General features: G+C 39.6%; 1 protein-coding gene across 1 annotated transcript in view; it reads left to right on the top strand.

Moving 5' to 3' along the window:
• The window catches only part of LOC137245516 (sulfotransferase 1A3-like), a 36,556-nt gene extending 23,371 nt beyond the window's left edge, over positions 1 to 13,185 (top strand). The window contains exon 6 of the mRNA XM_067776316.1: positions 13,053 to 13,185. The gene's annotated coding sequence lies outside the window, so the exon portion shown is untranslated. The remainder of the gene's footprint in view (positions 1 to 13,052) is intronic.
• Positions 13,186 to 13,865: the final 680 nt, after the last annotated feature.

The raw sequence follows: 13,865 nt of genomic DNA, 5'->3' as shown, positions 1-13,865 counted from the left end.
GGGGAGTCCCTTCTTTGACCGTATCAAAAGCTTTTGCTATGCCGTCTGGGCCCACTGCTTTAGATGGTTTAGCATGAACGATGGTATCCTCAACCTCTTTGGCGGTGATGGTAATTGGGGACGCGTTGTATTTATGTTTGTGTTGCCACTCACTCCGTCTAATTTTGTCAACTGTATAATGTATTACATATTCTCTGCAAAATGCGCTCGCAGGGTTCGCCGGAGTCGTGCTGTCTAATAAGGCCAAGTTCTCTCGTTAAATTTGCGGCCTCCGCCGGAAAATGAGGCCAGATTTCGGGAATTTTTCCGCCGGGAATAAAACGAGCCGAGGCGGATTCAATAAGTTTACGGAAAGCACGTTCCCCTTGGCGAGCATCATTCGGGATAAGGAGGACAGCAAGGCGATTATCTGTAAAGGATTTGTAGTCATCCCACTTCCCTTTCTTAAAGTTGATGAAAGTGCGTTTCTCGGTAATGATGAAGTCGCCGGTTGGCTCGAGCGAAAAGAGTATAGGCAGGTGGCCAGATGCCGTGACATTCTAGGATACTGTCCCTGCGGCCGATGTTCGGATCAAATAAATTTTATTGCACTGAGTGGTATATGATAAACGTGAGAACGCTTCCATTTCCGCTCTCGGGATCTTTTCTGTGGACGTGGGGTCTACCTAATTATTTTCTAGCTTATAGTATTATTATTACTTCAATAAAACCATTTAACTTATATATATATTTTTAATTTTTTATTCAAGTTTTTAATTGCCTATTATTTCTCACATTATTTAGTTCAATTAGTGACTCATTATTACAAGGACCCTTTCCTGACAATTTGTTACAATCTAGGTCACATAATTCTTCCAAATACTTTACACGCCTCAGCGCCACGTATGCTTGTCCCTCCTCGAACTCCAAAATATTTTGATGTCACTTCTACCGGACTGTATGGAATATTTGCTCCAAATATGAGCCAAATCGAACCACAGACACGATTTTTTGAAATATTTCGATCCATGCGCCACCTATCGGAATTTTTTTCATATGGTTGCAATGCCATCCGGTTCTGAACTACATTTCAAATTTCAAGCTTATCTGGAAGTTACTTAAATTGTAATTACAAAATTCGTTCACAACGGCCGTGCAGCCAGCCTGCCAAGTCAACCTAAATAAAAAAGTTTAAAAAATAAATGCTATAAAATAAATCCTTGCTCCTGAAAAATACCAGAAGTTTTCTAGATCCTACCTTATCTGCTGCCTCGACTACGGCTGCCTCAAGTACCTGGAGCCTTGAACTGGCACCAAAAATCAGTGTTTCATTAGTATGTCCATCATGAGCCTTAAGTTTTTTTCTTTATTATTAATATTATATTTATTTATTACGGTCTTTAAGACCTAGTTGATGTTGAGTAAACATTTGTTCCATTAAATATTAAGTGTTTTACAATATAAAAATAATGTTACTTTAAACTTTTTAATATTTTCACAATCTTTTATCTCAGTAGGTAGTTCATTGTACATTTTGTACCCTGTGTATTCTAAAGTCTTCTTTGCGAACTCTGTTCTTACTCTAGGCAGTCTTATATTATTGCAGTATCTAGTTCCATAACTATGGATCTCGTGATTATATAATATTTTATTGCTCAGGTAACTCGGTAGCATTCCTAATCTTAAATGATGTATAAATTTCAAAGTGAAGTAACTTATTGACTGTTTTATACTGAGCCAGTTTAACCGATTCAGCATTATAGTTTTTGATGTTCTTGGGGGACATTTTAATATAAATCGCATTGCCTTGTTTTGTTGTATTTGTAGTCTTTTAATTTGCATATCACTCGCTATCAGCATAATTGTAGGACAATGTATAAAGTGCGGATCAATAATTGAACGATACACCATTATTTTATGACCTTGACTAATATGTTTACATGTTCTGTACATGAATCCTATTTTCTGCGCAATTTTTCTTTCAAGATAATTTATATGTTCTCCAAAATGTTTTCATCAATTAAAACTCCCAAGTACTTCATTTCATTTACTCTTTGAATTAAGTTGTTTTTTATCTTCATGGTTATATTGTTTAAATCGTTATTACGTATGATGTTCTGGTTTTTGCAAAATACCATGAACTTAGTCTTATCTATATTTAACTTCAATTTTTTAAGGCACAACCAGTTGTATAGAGAGTCAAGATCTTCTTGTGCTTTCTGCATTGCACAGTCGGCATATTTCTCACTGATGGTGAGCAGTGCATCATCCGCAAATAGACGTATATTGCAATATTTTAAGCATTTTTTATATCATTTATGTACAATGTAAATAGTATCGGTGCAAGTACTGAACCTTGTGGCAATCCGATATCTACATCCACAACCGATGAGACTGCGTTTCCAATTACCGTTCTTTGCTTTCTGTCACTGAGATAACTTCGGAACAATTCCAAAGTCTTACCTCTGACACCAGTTTTGAACAAAACATTCAACAATTCCCGTCTATCAACTGTTTCAAAGGCCCGTTTCAAGTCTAAGAAGACAGACACCACAACTTAGAGATATGAGCAACCGTGTAAGTGTTGTATCAGAGGGTTTGCAAATGATCTTAATAATTTTGAGGACCCGCGTTTCCTGCTTGATGGAACATATACAATTCCAGACTCCTTTTGATATCTCCCAAATAGATTGGGACCTATACAGTCAATTCCTCGAGTCCTGCACCCTCCCTTGCATATTCATAAGCCTTTTCTTTACCTTCAATTCCTTTAAGGTCGGGAGGTCAGTAAACATGTATGGATCGGCTTGAGTGCATCAGAACACTGTGTGATGAACTGTACATACATATATACATATATTGACCCGACTGCAGCTTAAGCAAGCTACATCCAGAATGTCTGATGCTTGCTTCTTCATGGCTACACAGTAATGTCACAATGAATAACTCACAGATCACAGATTTAAAACGTATTGCCCGGGGCATAACAAGCATACTTGGAACAGTAAAAGCAGATCTAACAGATGATAGTCTTTTAATACGACACAAATTTCACATAGTAGAAAATGATTTCCCTATCCCATGTGATGGCATTTGGGACTCGACTTCATTAAAAAATATAATTGCATTTTAGATTGTAATAAAAATGGGGACAACCTAATACTACGACCATACGATTACCCAGAAGATATAGTAAAACAAATGACAAATAAGCCAACAATCAATAGCATTACAATACCCGGAAGATCCGAAGTAATTAGACAGGTTCATATCAATAGTTACAATAAGGAACTATTAGTACCTCATCAAGATATGACTGATGGCATTTTTGTAGCCAATACGATAGTAAACTCAAATTTATTATTATTTTTAATTTTTTAGTTCAAGTAATTTTAAAAGTTTTAGTCGAGTGTGATGAAACCTCGAAACGCCAGCGGTCCATGGATGAATCCAACCCTACGGCACCGAAAAGGGCCAAGACGCAGGGAGGCTGGACGCGGCCTTTCGCCGAAATTGCCAAGGGTCGGCAGATCATTGGCATTATAGACGAGAGCAGCGAGGATGGCAGGATCCCGAAACAACAGTCGAAGTGGATCGGGGCCGCGCTCGCTACGGTAGCCATTAAGGTTAAGAAATACAGCCCTGGTATACCGCCATCTTACACCGATGCAGGGTGGTTCCAGGGCAATATCAAGCTAATTGCCTGTGACTACGCCAGGTCTGTAAACCTTTATAGGGCCGCCGTCACGCTGATAGGGATGGTATATCCGGGCGCGCGCCTCAAGGTAATGGCGGCGCGTGATATCCCCTCACGACCAAGGGCTAGAGCCTTGGTTCGAGTGAAGCCAACGGCCCCATCTGCCATCCTGGAGTTGCTCCAGGAGTACAACCCGGGTCTACCGACCAAGAACTGGAAGGTGGTCAACGTGGAGAAATCTTAATGGGTCACGATGCAGATAGTCCTGTTGCTCGACAGCGCTAGCGTCGAAGCGCTGAAAAAGCAGGACTTCAAAGTAAGCTACGGCTTCAAAAATATAAGCCTTAAGATTTATAAGGCTGATGTCGAAGCCTTGGTAAAGCTTCAGTCTCGCACGGAGGTGGTTGAACTCCCATCCAGTGAAGACGAGATGAAGCTAGACGAGGGCGAGGAAGGTAGTGGCTACGCTTCGTCAGGCTCGGCTGGAAGCTTGGATCTCAGGAGGTTGTACTCTTAGGGTCAGCTTCTGGGGGATGACGACTTGGATTCGACGCTCACGGAGGAGAGCGCAAACATTTTATGATCAGGGTCCTCCAAATTAACCTGCATCATTGTAAAGCAGCATCAGCTGCACTCCTACTGCACCTGTCATCACCTGCGGTAGGCATGGAGTCCGCAGGAGCCGTGGATCACTGGCAATAGGATGTGTGGCCTGCGGACGCCAGCGTATAAGCTCTATAGCGCTCAGGAAAAGGGTGAGCCTCGCACATGTATATTGGCTAAGTCTACTCTTAATTTTTTTCTTCTACCCAATTTTAGCGACGGAGATCTGACAGCGGTTAGCGTCGAAGTGCTAGGGAGGAGCTTGAAACTTGCTTCCTTCTATCTAGCGCACGATCGCAAAGGCTCACTACCACCGGATAATTTCAGGGAGCTCGTGAGAGCAGCAAATCCACGAAATGACTTTATCCTACTAGGAGGCGATGCCAATACCCACCATTCCCAGTGGGGCAGCAGTGATACAAATTGCCGAGGTGAGTCTTTATTCAACTATCTCTTAGGCACTAATATAAGTATATGTAATAGGGGAAATGACCCCGCCTTCATTACGAGGAATCGCGAAGAGGTCCTTGACATAACCCTGGTCATAGATTTTTCAGTGACCTGTTCGTTTCATGGAGAGTTCTAAAGGAGCACTCATTTTGTGACCATAGATATACAAGCTTTTCTATATCGCAGGCGCATACAAGTCCTAAGTACATACAAAATATTAAAAAAACGATCTGGGGCTACTATAAGAAGATAATAGGTAAAAAGCTATCTGAAGAGGTGCGAGCCCCAGAGAGCGAGGAGGAGCTGGACGTGCTTGTAAATAATTTCAGTCAAAAATGTAGGCATGCTTTAGATAGGGCTTGCCCGACTAAAAAGGTTATGGAAACTCACAAACCACCATAGTGGTCTTCCGATCTTGATAAGCTTAGGAAGTCATGTAGGACGTGAAAACCGATCCTCCTGGAGGAATTTCTGCGGCAGGATAGAAACATCCGCGGCCTCCCGCTTAAGGAAGGTGCTATCGAAATCTCTAACTCAGCTAAGTTATGTCCAAAAGCCGGATGGGCACTGGACGGACTCCAGCGCTGAAACCATAAACTTGCTAATGGATACACACTTCCCAGCAAGCGCGGGCGTGTCTTCAAATATTGTTAGCGGAGGATCACCTAATGATCAGCTAATAAGCGAAATCACAGATGATAAAAGAACCGATTGGGCTTTACAGACCTTCAAGCCCTATAAATCGCAGGATAAAAGGGATGTTTATAGGTTGTCTTAGGCTCAATTACGTACCAGCATCGGAAACCTCCCACTCTAAACCAAATGATTATAGGCCTATAAGCTTATCTTCTTTTCTGCTAAAAGCACTCGAAAGACACCTAGAGGACTACATCAGGAGGAGCACTGAGCCATCGCTTCTTTCGCAAGCTCAACATGCATATACTATGGGTAGGTCAACTGACACGGCCTTGCACTCACTGGTATCCGTTACCGAAAGGTCACTTGACCTCAAGGAATACACACTGGTGGCATTTCTAGATATAGCGGGTGCCTTCAACAACGTTCTCCCTGGGCCCATTACCTCGGCGCTGGCTGATCTGGGGGTTGACGCGTGCCTGGTGGAGTTTATATACAATCTACTTACGCGTAGGCAGATTAAAACTGAGCTAGGTGGCAAACTCTTTGCAACCTAATGGAAGGGCCACTATCCAAAATTTCGCTCTTGGCCACAGCCAAAGGTTTGGAAGTCAACCCAGATAAAACCGAGCTTGTCCTCTTCATGAGGAGGTACAAAGTACCAAATCTTACACCGCCAAGAATTGGGGGTACGTTCTTAGCGTTTAGCGATCAAGTCAAGTATTTGGGAGTCATTCTGGATAGGAAGCTATTATGGAGTGACCATATAGTGGAGCAACCCAAGAAGGCAGCAGCAGAACTCTTCATCTGCAAGAGGGCAATTTGCACCTCCTGGGGGTTCTCCCCTAAGGTGACCTACTGGAATGCTCAGTCATTGTGCGCCCGATTCTTCTTTATGGTGCCTTGGTCTGGTGGCATGCACTAGCTAAAAGTATATATCTTAAAATGCTTCAAAAGGTGCAACGGAGTTCGGAGATCTGCATTGCCGGGCTCTCGGCTCCACTCCAGATTCCGTTACATACATACGTGGATACATAGATACATAGATAGATACAGGCCAAGCTAATAAAAGCGTATTAAAAAGGGCTCCAGTATGCTCTTTCGTAGATGTGCCATGCACCCACTTTAATCATTAATAAAGGAATGCATTTTCCGCATTATGTGCGAAAAAGTTCCGAAATGACCCTCACAGACGGAGCTCAAAAACCATCCAGAAAATATCCAGGAAGGGTTCGGAAATTATCGCGACATAGTCCAGAAAAAGTTCCGAAATGGCCCCGAGGGGATCCGCGACGGATCGCGAAAACCTTACAAAAATGATTCCGGAGGGGTCCCAAAATGATCCCGAAATAGTCCGGAAATGACTCCGATGAGATCCTGCACTGATCCAGAAATGATCCCGGAAGGGTCCCAAACCTATCCCGAAAAAGTAACAAAAAAATCTCGAAATGACTCCAACGGCATCCCGGACGGATCCAGAAATGACTTCGGAAGGGTCCCCAAATGATCCCAAAATGGTCCCGAATTGACCCTGATGGATCCGGCAATACCTCAAGAATTGATGCAGGAAGGGTCCCCAAACGATCCCGAAATAATACAGAAAAAGTCATGAAATGACCCCTAAAGGGTCCCCCAATGATTCCGAAATAGTCCCGATATTAAAGGTGTTAATGAGTATTTTAAAAGGGAGTGGGCCTTAGTTCTATAGGTAGACGCCTTTTCGAAATATCGCCATAAAGGTTGACCACAGGTAACTCTATAATGTGTTTGGGCGATATGGGTATCAAATTAAAGGTATTAATGAGGGTTTTAAAAGGGAGTGGTGGTAGTTGTATATGTGAAGGCGTTTTCGAGATATCGACCAAATTGTGGACCAGGGTGACCCAGACCATCGTCTTTCGGGTACCGCTAATTTACACGAGCAGTACTCCTGCCAAAATTCCAAGGACTTTTGATTTCGCCCTGCAGAACTTTTTCATTTTCTTCTACTTAATATGGTAGGTGTTACACCCATTTTACAAAGTTTTTTCTAAAGTTATATTTTGCATCAATACACCTATCCAATTACCATGTTTCATCCCTTTTTTCATATTTGGTATAGATTTATGGCATTTTTTTTTCATTTTGCCTAATTTTCGATATCGAAAAAGTGGGCGTGGTTATGGTCGGATTTCGGCCATTTTTTATACCAATACAAAGTGAGTTCAGATAAGTACGTGAACTGAGTTTAGTAAAGATATATCGATTTTTGATCAAGTTATCGTGTTAACGATCGGAAGGACAGACGGTCGGCTGTGTATGAAAACTGGGCGTGGCTTCAGCCGATTTCGCCCTTTTTCGCAGAAAACAATTATCGTCCTAGAATCTAAGCCACTACCAAATTTGACAAGGATTGGTAAATTTTTGTTCGACTTACGGCATTAAAAGTGTCCTAGACAAATTAAATGAAAAAGGGCGGAGCCACGCCCATTTTGAAATTTTCTTTTATTTTTGCATTTTGTTGCACCATATCATTACTGGAGTTGAATGTTGACATAATTTACTTATATACTGTAAAGATATTAAATTTTCTGTTAAAATTTGACTTAAAAATTTTTTTTTTAAGTGGGCGTGGTCGTTCTCCGATTTTGCTAATTTTTATTAAGCATATACATAGTAATAGGAGTAACGCTCCTGCCAAATTTCATCATAATATCTTCAACGACTGCCAAGTTACAGCTTGCAAAACTTTTAAATTACCTTCTTTTAAAAGTGGGCGGTGCCACGTCCATTGTCCAAAATTTTACTAGTTTTCTATTCTGCGTCATAAGTTCAACTCACCTACCCAGTTTCATCGCTTTATCCGTCTTTGGTAATGAATTATCGCACTTTTTCGGTTTTTCGAAATTTTCGCTATCGTAAAAGCGGACGTGGTTATAGTCCGATATCGGTCATTTTAAAAAGCAATATGAGATTAGTGCCCAGGAACCTGTATACCAAATTTCATCAAGATACCTCAAAATTTACTCAAGTTATCGTGTTAACGGACAGACGGACGGACATGACTCAATCAAATTTTTTTTCGATACTGATAATTTTGATGTATGGAAGTCTATATCTATCTCGATTCCTTTATACCTGTAGAACCAACCGTTATCCAATCAAAGTTAATATACTCTGTGAGCTCTGCTCAACTGAGTATAAAAACAATTGATGGAGGGCGGATGGCGGGAGGAGAAGGAACTGATCGTTTTTCCAAAATTGTTTAGATCTCCCAGATGGAGTGCCAGATACCAAAAACTGTTGATTTAGGAGAAAATTTATATTGAGTTATAGCAATTTATTGACTTCACACCAGATGGGTAGAGAAGGGGGGGGGGGGACGGAGGATGTCACTTCTCACTTTCTAAGCCCTCGACTTATTTGACCGATTGAATCTGTAATATTGGTGAAGGCCAGTATACATGAAGTTATAATGTGTATAAATTATTAAAGAGTAATTGTTCGAAGCGGTCGTGTGACCCCCATCCCCCCTTTCCATGTTCGAAACAAATTTCACTAGTAGACTATTTTCTGTGTCCCAAATTTCATCAAGATACGTGTAGCCGTTCTGGATTGATTCAGTCACAAAGACGAAAAAATATAATAATTAAATTATTACTGCCCCTAAGGGGCGTGGACCTCCCCGCTTTTGAAAAATATATAGCTAGTAGATCCTTCTAGACGATTAGCTATATGTGTGCCAAATTTCATCCAAATCCGTGCAGCAGTTCTTGTGCGATTGAGGCACAAAGACAAACATGTAAACATCAAACATCCAAACTTTCTCATTTGTAATATATATTAAATTAGCGGTAGCCGACAGATGATGTTCTGGGTCACCCTAGTCCACTTTTGGTCGATATCTCGAAAACGCCTTCACATATGCAACTAAGGGCCACTCCCTTTTAAAACCCTCAATAACACGTTTCATTTGATACCCATATAGTAAAAACACATTCTAGGGTCACCCATAGGCGCCCACCTATAGAACGACGGCCCACTCCCTTTTAAATAATCATTAACACCTTTCATTTGATACCCATATCGTACAAACACATTCTAGAGTCATCCTTGGTCCACCTTTATGGCGATATCCCGAAATGGCATCCACCTATAGAACTGTGGCCCACTTCCTTTTAAAATACTCTTTAATACCTTCTATTTGACATCCATGTCAAACAAACACATTCAAGGGTTACCCTAGGTTCATTTTCCTACATGGTGATTTTCCCTTATTTTGTCTCTAAAGCTCTTAGCTGAGTATGTAAAGTTCGGTTACACCCGAACTTAGCCTTCCTTACTTATTTATTTTATATTTATATTAAAAATCGCCTAGGTATGTACATCTGTTCACTATATATTTTTTACCTTATACCGCCGATTATTTAGAGATTACGCATGAAAGGTATGAAGTCTTCGGATGTGCCGTCCTTACTTGGTTTAGGTTGTTTTTTTTTTCAAGCTGATACAAATTTAAATTCCTTCTCCCTGTTACTTTGAGGTGTGGTATTTTTAGAATATATTGGCATTAAAAATTTATCCATGGAGTTCTCGTAATATAGACTTTGTTATTGTAAGACGCGTGTGAATAATACGTTAAGACACTAGCGGTTATGGCTAACAATGTGTCAAATATGAAATAGATACTCAAAAAAATGTTCTTCAGAAGATAGACTTTGGGGGGATTTTTTGCAATAGGCAAAGACATTTTTTCCTCAATTTTATTTATCAGGTTTTAAAATAATGGGGAAAATTTCTATTGATGTAGAATTGGTTTTTCTTTTGTTTTTAGAAAAGTTTTATTATTTTGAGAAGAAATTCCTATGGCGAAATGGGTATCTGTGTTACAGATTTACACAGTCGTGATCGCTTTTTGGGGAGGGGGACGGGACTCTCACCCATTTACCCCCGCCGTGAATCCGCCACAGTTTAAGTGTGAAACACTGAAAGAAAATTTTGAAGATTGAATCTTATCCGTAAAGGTCTAAATGAATTACCTTAATTCGCAATCTACAAGCATTCATTTAAAGGCCTTGAGAACACAATAAATCTTTATGACATAACGAGTAGCAATAAAAAGCTGCTGAAGACAAAGACTTTTGGTTTTATATTCCTAGTGCATCTTAATTAACATCGGAAGTCAAATTTATCGTTTAAACATTGCAGTCACAAAGTCCGTTTGAAAATGCTACAAGTAGTACCATTGAAGCCGAAAAGCTTTCCAACAAATTTGCTACCAAAAGATTGGTCCAAGCGTAAAACGTTTGGACGTTTTGATCAGAGGTTTACTGATAAAGTACACGATATGGAGGTGAGGGACGATGACGTTTGGTTGGTGACACTACCAAAGTGTCGTACAACTTGGATGCAAGAGCTGTTGTGGTTGGTGTTGAACAATTTCGATTTTGAAGCTGCGTGCAATGAACATTTGGAAGTGAGATCCCCGTATGTAGGGTAAGATAAGTGGGAAGATGTGATATTGTGTATTTGAATGAAATGAAATATTTTTATATGTATGAATGCGACGCTTAGAAATTGGGTATCTTAAGAATGAGTTTTTCGTGGTTTGTGTTTGACGATTTGATAATTAAACTATCCTGCAGTCAAAACAGCTATGTAGCTATGAAATATCTCTAAGCCAGAAGAAGCTAATGCCCAACTAGGCCGTGCGTCGTGCGTCGTGCATATTTTGAACATGGATTTTCTATTAGAGCTTTGTGTTTTTACATTGGGCCCCACTTTGAAGGCCCCAGGATTATACTGAAGCATTTGGTCATATTAATTTGCTAAGATTGCAACCAGGGCGACTCAATATGCATACTGCAAGCGCAGAATGAAAAAAGGGGTATGCCACAGGTGGGTGTTGTTTCTCCCCTGCTTTGGGTTGCCGGTGACCTGGAAATTGCTATGAGGAATAAATTTTCAAATACACTGAGTGTCGTTTTAAAAGGTTGCTAGGGTCTCGTGGCCAGGTGGTCCGAATCATTGCGACTGTTAAGCCTAGAAAAACAATATTTGTTGCAAGATTCCTGAATTTGAAGCACCTTTGATCGGATAGTAATGCTATTGTTGTCTGGCAGGGCTAAGTTACTTTTAAGGCTTATTTCTAAAAAGAAAACTGTCAAGCAAGCTTGGTGTCGGTTGCTGCCGCATGGCACTTGGTAATCGTTGCGAGTATCCCCAAGAGCGTTCTGGCGTGATAGAGAGCAAATCAGGCAAAAACAAAAAAATAGAAGAGGAGCAGAAATTTACAGTTCCTGTATAAAAGGCACCATTCGCACAACACGGAAGAGGGTTTGCTGCTATGAGATTGGTGTAAGCCGTTGTCTTCGAGAAAGAGGTTGCATGAACATACATACATATTACAGTTAGTCAGGCGGTTGCCAAAAAACATGCCTCTACCGCCGCGAGGTCGGGTGTTGTTTGATCTCACTCCTTTTTGGTAAAAGGGCATGCTTGGCAACTGGCTGATTTCATAATTCACGCAGGCACTGGCGAACTCAACTGGATACCACAAAGCTACTAGCGTATAAAAAAGCTGATCTATCCATATTTGTTAAAGTGTTGAGAGGGCGTAAAGGCAATCTGAGTTGGCCGAATCGAAGACGGTGAAGTGGAATTATCCAATTACTTTATTTCATGGGTTTACAAAAATTAAAAGTGATAGCACTTTCGATCGCAGACTCCTACTTTATTCTTAGCTTAAAGCCATTGCGAGAACGGGGCGTAAATATCTCGGTAGGGTTATATTCTACTCATAAATAAGCAACTTTCAAGTATATGTATCTAATTCGTAGCTTTATTCTTGCCAAGAAGGGATTTGATGATGCTATGAGTTTAAAAATTGACCGAGTGTCGTTGGACAACTAATCAAGATATTATATGTACCTAAATTGCCGCCATGAATTAACTTCGTAATTAAATAGCTCAATTTCCTCGATGTTCTCGTGGCTTTTTCGGATGATATGAACCAAAAAGAAAAAGTTAAGAAATTCGATCTCAATTAAAAAGGAAACGATTTAATATAACTACTAAGAACATTGAAGTTTATTCGGGACCACTAGACCTCCACATGCTAAACAGCCACACAAGCACATGGAGGTGATGGTTTTTTGCAAGACTTGTACCTTCCCAAAAAAAAAATGTTAGTACCAAGTACTTGAGAAGTTCTATATGTAAACATACAGTTTTTAGTCTTAGTAAACTAATCTTTTTGATTTAATTATAACGTGTCCATGTGTTGAAGCTAAACCATAACAGAGCTTACTTTACTAGAAAAAAAAAAAATTCTTGGCTTTTTGAAAATAGCTTCCTCAAATTACCACAAATTTTTTTCATTCTGTTCGCTCAACGTGTTCATTAGGCCATCTGTTACACAAATGACGTACTTAAAAAAGTGTGCGCTGAAAGGACCCATTGATATCGAATTAATGGACGGCGCTGGTTGGTATCAGCAACGCTTTTAGAACACCACTTACCTTAAAATTAAATGTTATGCTGAACACACATAGACCATTTTCAAGTAGATACATACATTGTTTGATAAATTGCCCTTACTAGGCAAATGTGCATGCTAAGACCAATCCATGCCCTAAACCGAGTTTTCTGTAATATGACATAGCTATCCAGGTCTTGGTTCTATAATACTATAATTTTCATTTAGCAGATTTGACTACCTTTTACACGGAGCTTTGGATCGTGGTTTTGAAAGTGTGGAATCACTTAAGCCACCACGTCTCATAAAAACGCATGATCCTTTACCGCTATTACCACAACAGCTCTGGTGCAAGAAACACAAGGTAAAGGTATATAAGTATTTGTGAAATATAATATATAATCAAATTTCGTCTTTTATAGACTATTTATGTTTATCGCAACCCAAAAGACTATATAGTTTCATTATATTACTATAAACGTAGCCATGGATTTGGTTTAGAACAAACGCTCGAACAACATGTTCTCGAGTATATTGGACAGGAAGATAAAGCAGTAAACTATTCCGAACATGTAACCGAATTTTATGCATTGCGTAATGAACCCTGGATTTTCTACACAAGTTTTGAATGTATGAAACAAAATCTGAGAAAAGTTATAGAAGATGTTTGCCAATTTTTGAATAAGAATATAACCGAGGAACAAATGAAGGGAATGTTGCATCATTTGTCGTTTGAAGAAATGAAAAGTGAGCTATTGAGATATTTGAAAAACAAATAATTTTATTTCATATTTAAATATTCAAGGCTTAACACTGGTTAATAAAATCTGTGACTCAATTATAATTTTTTGTTGATTAGATAAAAACTGAAAAGATTGCAAAAGATGCATTTGTTTTACTGCTTACTTCAGAGATTATTCTATTTTTACGCTAACAAAGAAATTTTAGACATTCTGTTTCTATACTATTTGTGTTTAATATAGTTATTTCTTTTTGTACAATTCTATTTATTGCAGACAATTTTTTGGTTATACTATATGTAAG

This window comes from Eurosta solidaginis, chromosome 3 (assembly GCF_040869045.1).
Source record: "Eurosta solidaginis isolate ZX-2024a chromosome 3, ASM4086904v1, whole genome shotgun sequence".
NCBI classification, from domain to species: domain Eukaryota; kingdom Metazoa; phylum Arthropoda; class Insecta; order Diptera; family Tephritidae; genus Eurosta; species Eurosta solidaginis.
This window is presented reverse-complemented; position numbering and strand designations above follow the sequence as displayed.